The following is a 12,771-nucleotide window of genomic DNA, read 5'->3' on the forward strand; positions in this document are numbered from 1 at the left end:
GTTTGTGCTTTCTTGGACATGGCTTCTGTAATGGAAAAGCATAATCTGCCATGGATACATAATATTGTAGCGGCTTTGTTCCTCCAGATAAATATTCACGCGATGTTGCTGGCTTTGGTGGAATAATGTTCCAAACAAAAACATGTTCTTTAATTCAGTGTAAACGCAGGTTAACTCTCTCGCTCTTACTGCACCAATCCGTGGCGAAAAGAGCTGCTCGCCTTTGGAAAAGGTCTCAAAAGTGACGAGAGTTGTCAAAAACAGATGGAATGAGTGTTTTGTAAGGCTCTCCTTTCGTGGGATAGTTACATTTCCTTAATTAAGATTGTCCCAATAAATCTCAACTGTATATCTGTTTTAGCCCACAAATAGTTTTGTGTGCCCAGTCCTCTTTAGGTCGCTCAGGTCGGTTGTTTCTACGTAGGGCGTTCAATAAGTAACGCAACACATTTTTCGATTGAAAAAATGCGGAATTTGCTGTGGGACATCGTGGAATAGTCCCGCTTCAGCTCCCATCGTTTCATGGAGTTCTGATAGGTGGCGATGTTACCCGTAGCGTACAAAATGGCGTCTGTAACAGAGGTGCGTCCCAGGCAGAGAGCTGTCATTGAGTTTCTTTTGGCGGAAAACCAGAACATTGCAGATATTCCAAAATGTCTACGGAGACTTGGCAGTGAACAAAAGCATGGTGCGCTATTGGGCGAGGCGCCTATCATCACAACAACAATGTCGTGCAAATCCGTCCGATCTTCCACGTGCTGGCCGGCCTCAAATAGCTCTGACTCCTGCAACGCTGGAACGTCCAGACACTGTCACTCGAGGTGATTAATGGATCGCAAGCAAGCAGCTTGCTGCACAACTGTACGTCTCTTTTTGTAGTGCTGACACACTCAACCACTAGTTGGGGTACTCAAAGGTGTCCCCCCTCCGGTTTCGTTGCAGCCTAACCCTAGAGCCCGGATGTCGCACCTTCCATCTGTTTGACCCAATGAAGGATGCACTTATGGGAAGCAGGACGTCGATGATGAGGAGATTAATGATGCAGCAAGACTTTGGCTCCGACGGTGACCAGTAGAGTAGTACCATGCGGGCATATAGGCACTCCTCCCAGTAAAGTGGCGTAAGGTCGTCGCACTGAACAGAGATAATGTTGAAAAATAGAGTTTTGTAGCCAAGAGTGGAGAATAATATAGTGTGTTGGAATTCTGAATAAAACCAACCTACTTTCAGAAAAACAGGTTTGCATTACTCATTGAATGCGCCTCTTAGTATTTTACGGTTGTTACTCTTCCCAGTGATTTATCTCCAATAGTCGATCGAATGGCAACAGATATCTCTGCCTTTTTAAGCGCACGAAGTTATGTTTATTGACTCTAAGGGCCAGCTGCCAATACCTGAACGAATCGTCGGTCCTCTGCAGTAGCTTCCTAGCCTTGCAACTTTCGGTAGACAAGACCAGTGTTCGAAAAGAGGCTCACGGAGCTTACTACGTATAACGTCGATCATTTACATACGTTGCGGACAGTACCGGCCCTGCAACACTTGCCTAGGATACTCAGGAAGTGACTAACATCTGTCGATTTCGTCCCGTAAAAAATAACGTATTGAGTCTGTTTGGAAGTCCTGAGTCCAGTCACAAATCTGGTACAGTACTCAGTAAGATCGTATTTTGTTCATCAAGCGACCGCACAGAAGGGTGCTCAGCACCTCCTGGAAGTCAAGGAACAAGACGTTAATCTGGTTGCCGTTGTCTGTGGCGCACTGAATCACAAGGAAGAACAGAGCGAAGTGAGATTCAGTAGACATCTGTTTGTGGAATCCCCTTTCCTTCTAGAAATGCTTGCCACCCTCTGCAGTGTCATCCTTCACATATGCTACCATCCTTTGCCCTGGAAAACTTCCTAAATCTTGCTTTTCCTTAAGCCCAACAACCTTCTCCTTTGATTCAACAATGCCAACGCTACAACAATGCTGTGCGGCAAAAACCAGTCATTGTTTCACCCTTTCTGACGTTGTATGTCATGAAGAAATGCTGTGAGGAGCGTACTTCAGCACCCAATGGATCTTGTAGGGATGGCGAAGAAAAGAATAGATTAACAACAGCAGCCACAGAGGCATTTTAGCAGTAATTTTTCCTGTGCTTCTTCCACCATTTGAAAGGGAAGACACCCTAACATATGCTTCTGTGCTAAGTACCCACAGCCATGCAGTTCTACATCTACATCTACATTTATATTCCTAAAGGCACTCAACGGTGTGTGGCGGAGGGCACTTTACGTGCCACTATCATTACCTCCCTTTTCTGTTCCAGTCGCGTATGGTTCGCGGGAAGAACGACTGCCGGAAAGCCTCCGTGCGCGCTCGAATCTCTCTAATTTTACATTCGTGATCTCCTCAGGAGGTATAAGTAGGGGGAAGCAATATATTCGATACCTCTTTCAGAAACGCAACCTCTCGAAACCTGGACAGCAAGCTACACCACTATGCAGAGCGCCTCTCTTGCAGACTCTGCCACTTGAGTTTGCTAAACATTTCTGTAACGCTATCACGCTTACCAAATAACCCTGTGACGAAACGCGCCGCTCTTCTTTGGATCTTCTCTATCTCCTCCGCCGGCCGAAGTGGCCGTGCGGTTAAAGGCGCTGCAGTCTGGAACCGCAAGACCGCTACGGTCGCAGGTTCGAATCCTGCCTCGGGCATGGATGTTTGTGATGTCATTAGGTTAGTTAGGTTTAACTAGTTCTAAGTTCTAGGGGACTAATGACCTCAGCAGTTGAGTCCCATAGTGCTCAGAGCCATTATCTCCTCCGTTAACCCTATCTGGTGCGGATCCCACAAATGGTTCAAATGGCTCTAAGCACTATGGGACTTAACTTCTGAGGTTATCAGTCCCCTAGAACTCAGAACTACTTAAAAACCTAAGAACATCACACACATCCATGCCCGAAGCAGGATTCGAACCTGCGACCGCAGCGGTCGCGCGGTGCCAGACTGTAGCGCCTAGAACCGCTCGGCCACCCCTGCTAGCACGGATACCACACTGATAAGCAATACTCAAGTATAGGTCAAATGAGTGTTTTGTAAGCCACCTCCTTTGTTGATGGATTACATTTTCTAAGGACTCTTCCAATGAATCAATGTTTTCCTCAAAAAACAGGACCTTGCTTTAGGCAAACTGTAGTTTGCATATTATGTATGTATATACACACTGGGGTTGTATAAAAATATGGCAACACCGCCAGAAAAAGTATCGTGATTCGACCTGGAAAAAGTTTTAACTACAAAAAACAGTGAAATCGATGAACTTAGAAGAATGGTAGCCTTAGAGAAGAAGCAGCTGCAAAACCTTGGTTGTAAAACAGAGTATCGGCTCAACCTCAAAGAAATATCGGCTACCAGTGATGTAAACAAAGTAAGAACCACAGTGGAAACCAGCACAAAACTTGTAAATATTAAAGTAAGTGCATCAAATAGCTATAGTTACAAAAGTGATTGTACAAACAATGTCACTCAGAAACATGTGAGTCCAGAAAATAATAACAAACAACAGCGCTGTGCACTGTACATTTTTCGCATGTGTCGCATTGTAAACAACGAAATGTGATTAAAAATTGATTGACTGGCCTCAATTGTGCAAAAAGAACGAAAGTCTGAATTTTTGCCGACAATCATGGACGTCGGGTACAGTAAAGGTCACAGATACACAAAATAACGTAAGTGCCCAGGCCTTTGTCAAGCCAGGAGCAGGTGTTGAAGAAGTGACAAAAACAGTGGTGAAATCGTGTGAAAACCTTGGCTCAAAGACTGTGCTGTAATTTGTGCAGGTGCAAATGATATTCTCAGAGATAAGCGTAGTAAATTCATCATAGCTCATGAAAGTGTGCTACTCAAATCAGGTAACACAAATGTAGCTGTTGTAAATCAACCACACAGATTCGACCTACCTCGTTGGTCATCTGTAAATAAACAAAGAGATAGATGAAGTATGCAAAAATTTCTATGTGTGAACTTAATAAATGTAAACACCTTAGACAGATCCATGCATACCAGCTGTGGCCTTTATTTAAATCACAGTGGGAAACAATTTTTGGTTGAAGAAACCTGGCATTCACTAAACGTGAGTCACAAGAGGCATAGTATAGAAGCAGTTCAAAGTATTTCGGACAAATGAGTCATAAAGAAACATGCGATGTCTTGTAAAAAGAGTGAAGAACTTTTTTAGGCAAGTTGACTGCTTCACAAAAAAAGCGATGCAGAAGTAAATTACAAATTCACACTAAAAATTGTACATCAGAATGTACAGTAATTAACAAACAAAACTGATGAAATAAATATACTCCTCAATAATGAATGGAAAGATGTTTTGGTTTGATTTTTTTGCGAACGTTGGCTACAAAATGAGTATTTTCATACATTAAAATGTTGTATTTTAACATTGGACACTGCTTCTGTAGAATGGGACCAAAACATGGGGAAGTTGTATATATGTAAAAGTAAATGAAGATTATAAGAGTATAGACCCTGTATGCAAACTATGTTGTAAAAGAGACTTTAAAATCTCAGCTGTTGAGTTATTTTCTGAAAAAAAACTTATTTTATGGGTTTATAGATCTACTGTTAGCGATATAAGTGTTTCTTTCCCCAAAAAACAGGACCTTGCTTTAGGCAAACTCAAGACAACTGGGAAAACATTGGCAATTGCTAATCGTACCTGTAAATCACATTTCGACCAGTGTACAAAATGTTTTCGAAAGGAGCTATAGTTTGAAAAGTATGGAACACTTTCAGTATCTAACCAGTGAACAATCTTGGAGAGAAGTATATGATACCTCTATTACCAATGAAAAGATGGAAAATATTTTTAAACATTTTCATGCATAACTTTGGCATAGCTTTTCCACAAAGGAAAGCGATTTCCAGAAGCACAGACAGATTCGAAAACTGGATTACATCAGACATTAGAGTATCTTAATAAAAGAAAGCAGGAACTATTCAAAAACTGACAGCAGTTCAGAATTTCTTAGTCATTTTCAAAAGTACAAGTTAGTTTTGAAAAATGTCATAAAAGAGGCAAAAATTAAGGAAAATGACAAATATATTGTAAAGTCATCCAATGAAACTACGTCCATGCAGGAAAGCTGTGCAGGATCTTACAGGGAAGAAGGCAAATCACAAAAATATTGGGATATCGTATGATGACAAGAATGTCACTGTTCATAGGGCAGTTGCAAACAACTTCTGTTCTTACTATGCAACTGTTGCTGGAAAATTAGTGAAGGAAGCATTTGGTATTTCATCTAATATAACATTGAAATAACTTTCATCTCTTCAAAGAAATGATGTATCCATGTTCCTCAGTCCAATAAGCCCAGCTGAATTTCTAAATATAATTAATTCACTGAAGAGTAATTATTCAGCTGATATTAATTATAGTGCAGATTACATTATAAAATTAACAGCAACACACATACTCTCTCCTTTATTAAACATATGCAATTCATCCTTATCATGTGGTCCCTTCCCACAGCAACTGAAAATAGCAATAGTAATACCCCTGTATAAAAAAGGTGTTGAGTAATGTATGGGTGTCACTACTGTCAGGGTTTTCGAAAAATATTGAGAAGTGTTCCTTTCACAACAATATTCTTCATCAAGAATAGTATTATTTCTGGATGTCAACATGGCTTTTGATCATAGTGATCAACTGAAACAGCCACTTTCAACCTGATAAACCATGTCTTAAATGCAGTGAACAACCACAGAAAAATCTCAAGTTTATTCTTGGACCTAACAAAAGGTTTTGATTGATTATTCTGTGCTCCTGAGAAAGCTTGAATGGTATGGTGTTAGAGGACAGCCAAATCAGTGGAATAAATCATATTTGGAATGTGTCTCTCAGCTAACTGAAATTATGTATGTGGAAGGAAATGAACACCACGTACATCTTTCAGAACCATGTGGACTAGGTCATGATGTTCCTCAAGGCTCTATTGTAGGTCCCTGTTTTTTTGTTTACATTAATGATTTCCCATTACACGTTAGGGATTCAGAACCAGTACTGTTTGCAGATGACACCCTTCTGTTGATTAAAGGAAATAAAGAAAATCTTACTGCATCTGCAAAAGATATAATGAAAGGAGTGTTAGAATGGTTTACCAGAAACAGGCTAATAGTTAATCCCAAAAAAACTATACTCATGAATTTCAACAAAGATCAAAATAAAAATGCAGCATGACCAGTAGTATGTATAAATAACCAAAACATTATTGCTGTCACTGAAAGTAAATTTCTTGGGATTCCTATCCAGGAAAATGTTAAATGCAGCTCTCATACCACATCTTTGACATCACAACTAGCAAAAATGAGCTGTGTAATAAGAAGTCTTTGCAATACTAGTGAAGAAACAGTTAGGGCTCTGTACCTTGCTCATGTACATTAAATAATGAAGTACGGTATCATTTTGTGGGGAAATGTACACCAGGCCATAACAGTTTTCAGAAAACAAAAGGAAATTACAAGAATAGTAAAACAAGCAAGCAGCAGAGAACGATGCAAACCTTTCTTTAAAGTTCTAAAGATCTTACCCCTTCCCTACATTCATATACTGGAAGTAGTCATGCATGTCAAAAAAGTATACTAAGAAAAGAAAACTTTTTTCCTCAAAACGAAAGCGCCCATGTTTACAGTATCAGGTCAGATAGCGACATACATGTTAGCCATTGTGACACCACATTATGGCAGAAAGGTGTATTTCATGCATGAACAAAACTATACAACAGATTACCACAGCATGTAAAATATCTTTGTGTACTACAAAACTTTAAGAAGTCTGTGACAGCCTACCTACTGCAAAACTACTGCTATTCAATCTCACAGTATCTTATGCAAGAAAAAACGTAATTCGTATCTTTAATTGTAGAAATAGGTTCTAAATATACACTATTTAATCAAATTTGTAATTATTAACTGCATAGACCCTATTTGTTATAAAAATTTAAATGGTGTGTGTATGATGTTTGTAAAACCAAGAGCTAAAAAGATTTTCTGTTCAATATCCCATTTACGATATATATGTATTGAAAAAGAGATTTATATGGAGAAGTAAATAAATAAATAAAATGTATGCTTGGACATAAATGCAGATGATACCCCATCCTGCAGGTTTTGGTGTTGTATTTCGCCATGGACGGCACCTGTGCCATGTCTCAATACATTGCAAGTGTCAGTTGTAGTCAGAACGGTGTTCTGTGTATATGCGATTGCAGTCTTTCTCAGCGTATTCCATTGATGAATTCTTCTCGGGTTATCAGCTGAGTGGTGGCGTCATCTTGTCGCAACGTTTCGATGAGTTGGGTACGAAACTTATCGAAGCGTTGCTACAAGACGCCGCCACCACTCGGCTGATAACCCGAGAAGAATTCATCAATGTTCTGTGTAGCTATGAGCGCAGTGTGTCGCAGTTAAGTGAATTCGAATGCAGGCAAATGATTGAGGCTCATGTGAGGGGTGCTTCCGTAACCAAGGTAGCCGGAATATTCCGTGTTTCAAGAGGCACCATATGGATGATTTATACCTCGTCAAGTGATCATGACAGACAGTTACTGAAGAGGATTGTGACGAAAAAAGAGGACGCCAGCTGCAAAATATACCTCAGAACTCAATGACACACTCAGCAACTCACCAACTCTGTCGGACGGTGGTTTGGGCAGCCATATCATGGTGTTCCATGGTCCCCATGGTTACTCTGCAAGGTCGCATTAGTGCCAAGGATTATGTGACCATTTTGGCTGATCAGGTCCATTCCATGCTACAATATTTGTTCCGCAATGGTGATGGCCCGTTTCACGGAGCTCGCATCATCCAGGAAAGGTTTCGACTACAGTCACCAGATTCCAATATTATTCACTCTTTTGGTCTACTTTTAAGAGACATGCGTAATCACTATCCACCTCCATTATCTTACATGAAAGTGCCACTATTTTGTAGGAAAAATGGTATAGCATTTCCTTGAAAACCGTACAGTATCTGCGGTATATTTATCCATTCCCATAAAATGGGAAGGCGTTTTGAATGCCAACGGTTTTCCCATACCGAATTATCCATTGTAGTATGTTGAGTTTTGGTGTTCCCATATTTTTGTCCACTCCCTGCATGTGAGTTCCATAGAGAGCAGTTTCCATAATTTTTCCTGCCCACAAATCGGTTCTTTCGGTGTATTTTCACCAGTTACACCATACCACTACTTTGACTGTAGCTTCCAGGATGAAAACACTCATTCAGCTTAGAACTTCATTAAGAGGGCAGAAATATTTTGGATTAAGCTCTAGTTTTACTGAACGTGATCTTGTAATAACCTTCCTCAAGCTTTTCTGCTCTGGAGCATACATACTTGATAATTATCATTCATTCAGTTACTTCACACGTGGAACCTCATTCAGAATATTGTAGACCAGTGCACTGGATACGTTTGTGATCTCAATAACCTCACTAAACTTAATGCATTATTTTTCCGTCACGATATGACTTCGTTTAAATTCATGAATTCAGTAATAGTTGGTGAAGAGTACTGTTGCATAGTAACTATGGAATTGCCTGAACTCTGGGCCATATTCAGCGTTTTTTAATTATTTTATTGCCGTACGAAACTCTTATCCATCCGATTGTACGAAATTTATTACAACCATCACTTAAAATAGATATCTAAAAACAGCTGCAAACTATGTCTCTTTTAATGTCATGTACAAAAGTAACCAAATACAAATAATGATTATACAAACAACTCATCGAAACAATTTACGAAAGGCATAAAACCGAATGATTTACAATAGCGTAAATTAAAATATGAGAAGTTCTAAAATCATCTAGCTGTGTAGAATAATTAATTGATAATTAATGTATCTCTGGACTTAATTGATACACGTTAAGTACTATACTGAAAGACGAGATGTAACAAAGGGTATGTGTTTATATGGTAACTGTAAATTATGATTAGGTGTGTGTGCTACAGCTGATAGGAATGTAATTATAACATTACCAATTTTTACCTATGCGATAATTATTTCTACTTAGGGTGTAAATGAATAAATGCCAGATCTTTATTTTGCGTACCAGATCTAATTAGGATCAATAAACCAGTGCTCAATATTTACAAGTCCAAAAGGACCGCGCCTAGTAGAGCACTGTCATGTTCAAACCATCCTTCAGGATGATGACAGTTTTACTTTCTGTTCAATGTTTATGAACAATAAAGGAATTAACAATTAACCACTTTGTCTATTATTTAGTATTATGAGGCTTTCCTTGTCGAGGTGTACGAATTCTATAAGGCACTGAGGCGTAGAGAATTAGACAGACTATATTATTAGCTTCTGAAGGCTACATTACAGCAGCCCAATGAAGGTAGCTTGAGAAGAATACTTTGCTGCAGTAGATAATGACAAGTGGCGGCCTTAGATATATTTTTTTCTGTCAAAAGGGACGTCATCGAAATCTTAACTTGATGTTTACCCTCAAATACCGCTTCGGCCTAAGTTTCAAAGTCCAATGCAGAAATCTCGAGCGCAGTTTACGGATTAGAAGTGACAGCATTGCGGGAGTCCATCGAAGAGCATTTCAAAGCTGCTGTGGTTATTGAGCAGAAGTCTCTTTTTGAAATTTTGAGATTCATCTTGGATTTTATGCTTCTTTTCAACAGTTTGCAATCATCTGTCACACACTGTGGTCAATATTAGCCAATATCTTTGGGGTATTTGAGAGCATCACTCACAAAGGCGTGATAACGTTGTTTCTCTTTCCTGGACTTCCACATTATAGACATTACAAGCTAAAATTCACTTTTAGCTCTCTTTGCAGTATTATTTGTAGCTCTTCTGAGAATGTTTTGCTGCATACTTATGAAAGTAGCACCTCATTACAAGAGTGACTAATTCGTTTCCAGCCGGCTTGCTGTGGCTGAACGGTTCTAGGCGCTTCAGTCCGGAACCACACTGTTGCTACGGTCGCAGGTTCGAATCGTGTCTCTGGCATGGATGTGTGTGATGTCCTTAGCTTAGTTAGGTTTAAGCAGTTCTAAGTCTAGGGGACTGATGACCTCAGATGTTAAGTCCCATAGTGCTTAGAGCCATTTGAATTCGTTTCCTTATCATTCTAGTATTCGTTGTTCATCCCTACATACAAAAATCCTAAAAAATAAAGCAGTGTTTCAACATGCAGTTACAGTCTTCCTCGAACTATTCCTATTCCCATCTTCCCAACATGCGAGGTTTGGCTAAAAATAACCAGATTAGGCTTGTAACACTCTTCATTTTTACTTCTTCACAACATTTAAAATACTTCTACTACAGCCTGGTACACACTTGGAGCCTCTTCTGTTTTCTCTTAGAAGTGTGGTTCTTAATCTTGTGCCTGTTTTTTCTCTATTTAAATGGCTTATTCTCATGGTTTGTAACAAAGAAAATTAAATTCTGGCAGTTTGAAGCACACTAGTTACTTACTTGCTTGACTTGAAGAGCCGGGTACAGATCCTTTTGAACTTAGTAAGCGTCAGTCAGCGTCCTAATGCCATCTTTACACATTTGGAAAGCGGCAAGTTACGTATTCAGCTTCTAGTGTGTTTTCTTAGCAGTATGTTTCTTGAATTCCGTGCGTGTATTATCTCTATTTGCGAGGTTTACTCTCGCGTTTTTGTAAGTTCAAAGTGTTGTCAGGCAGTCTGTAGCGTACTTCCCATTTATTTATTTATTTATTGTTCCGTGGGACCAAATTAAGGAGAAGTCTCCATGATCATGGAACGAGTCAATACATGAAATTATAACACGATAATAGAAACAAATAAAATGAAATACAAGAAACGTATTCAGGCGACAATTCGTAAGTGTAAATAAAGAAAATCAACAATGTATCTCTGGAATTTGCTTAATTTTTCAGCTCTTCCAGGAGCTCCTCGACAGAATAGAAGGAGTGGGCCATGAGGAAACTCTTCAGTTTAGACTTAAAAGCGTTTGGGCTACTGCTAAGATTTTTGAGTTCTTGTGGTAGCTTATTGAAAATGGATGCAGCAGAATACTGCACTCCTTTCTGCACAAGAGTCAAGGAAGTGCATTCCACATGCAGATTGGATTTCTGCCTAGTATTAGCTGAGTTAAAGCTGCTAACTCTTGGGAATAAGCTAATATTGCCAACAACAAACGACATTAAAGAAAATATAGACTGTGAGGGCAATGTCAGAATCCCCAGACTATTGAATAGGGGTCGACAAGAGGTTCTCGAACTTATACCACATATAGCTGGAACAGCCCGTTTTTGAGCCAAAAATACCCTTTTCGAATCAGAATAATTACCCCAAAAAATAATACCATATGACATAAGCGTATGAAAATATGCGAAGTAGATTACTTTTCGTTTTGAACTGTCACTTATTTTAGATACTGTTCTAAAGGTAAATAAAGCAGCATTTAGTTTCTGATCAAGATCCTGAACATGGGCTTTCCACAACAGCTTACTGTCTATCCGAACGCCTAGGAACTTGAACTGTTCCGTCTCGCTTATAATATGCCTATTCTGTCTGATCAAAATATCAGTTCTTATTGAATTGTGAATTAGAAACTGTAAAAACTGAGTCTTACTGTGATTTAGCATCAAATTATTTTCCACAAGCCACGAACTTATTTCATGAACTACATTATTTGATAATGTTTCAATATTACACAGAAGATCCTTCACTACCAAGCTGGTGTCATCAGCAAGCAGAAATATTTTTGAATCACCTGTAATACTAGAAGGCTTATCTTTTATATAAATAAGAAACAGCAGTGGCCCCAGCACCGACCCTTGGGAAACGCCCCACTTAACAGTGCCCCATTGGGACTGAACATCACTATCACTCTCAATATTGTAGAAAATTACCTTCTGCTCTCTGTTCTTAAAGTAAGAGGTGAACCAATTGTAAGCTACTCCCCTTACTCCATAATGGTCCAACTTCTGCAGTAATATTTTGTGGTCAACACAGTCAAAAGCTTTCGTTAAATCAAAGAAAACACCTAGCGTTCGCAACCTTTTATTTAATCCGTCCAAAACCTCACAGAGAAAAGAGAATATAGCATTTTCAGTTGTTAAGCCAATTCTAAAACCAAACTGTACATTTGACAGCCAATTATGTGAATTTAAATGCTCCAGTAACCTTGTATATACAACCTTCTCGATAACTTTAGCAAACACCGATGGCATAGAAATAGGTCTAAGATTGTCAACAATATCAATGTCTCCCTTTTTATAAAGTGGCTTCACTACTGAGTACTTTAATCGGTCAGGAAACCGACCACTCCTAAAGGAAAAGTTACAGATATGGGTAAGTACCGGGCTAGCATACATAGAACAATACTTCAGTATTCTGCTAGATACCCCGTCATATCCATGAGAGTTCTTGGTCTTTAGTGATTTAATTATTAACTCAATCTCCCTCTTGTCAGTATCATGGAGGAGCATTTCAGGTAACAGTCTCGGAACACTTTTTTCTAAGAGCGCTATATGATTCCCTGTTGGGACTAGGTTTCTATTTAGTTCACCTGCTATATTCAGCAAGTGATTACTTATCAGTAACACGGATATTCCCACTACGCACTGATTCTATATCCTCGACCTGTCTCTGCAGACCAGCCACTTCCTTTACGACTGACCATATGGTTTTAATTTTATCCTGAGACTTAGCTATTCTATCTGCATACCACATACTTTTTGCCTTCCTAACAATTTTTTTAAGCACCTTACAGTACT

Source organism: Schistocerca piceifrons, chromosome 1 (genome assembly GCF_021461385.2).
Source record: "Schistocerca piceifrons isolate TAMUIC-IGC-003096 chromosome 1, iqSchPice1.1, whole genome shotgun sequence".
Lineage (NCBI taxonomy): Eukaryota > Metazoa > Arthropoda > Insecta > Orthoptera > Acrididae > Schistocerca > Schistocerca piceifrons.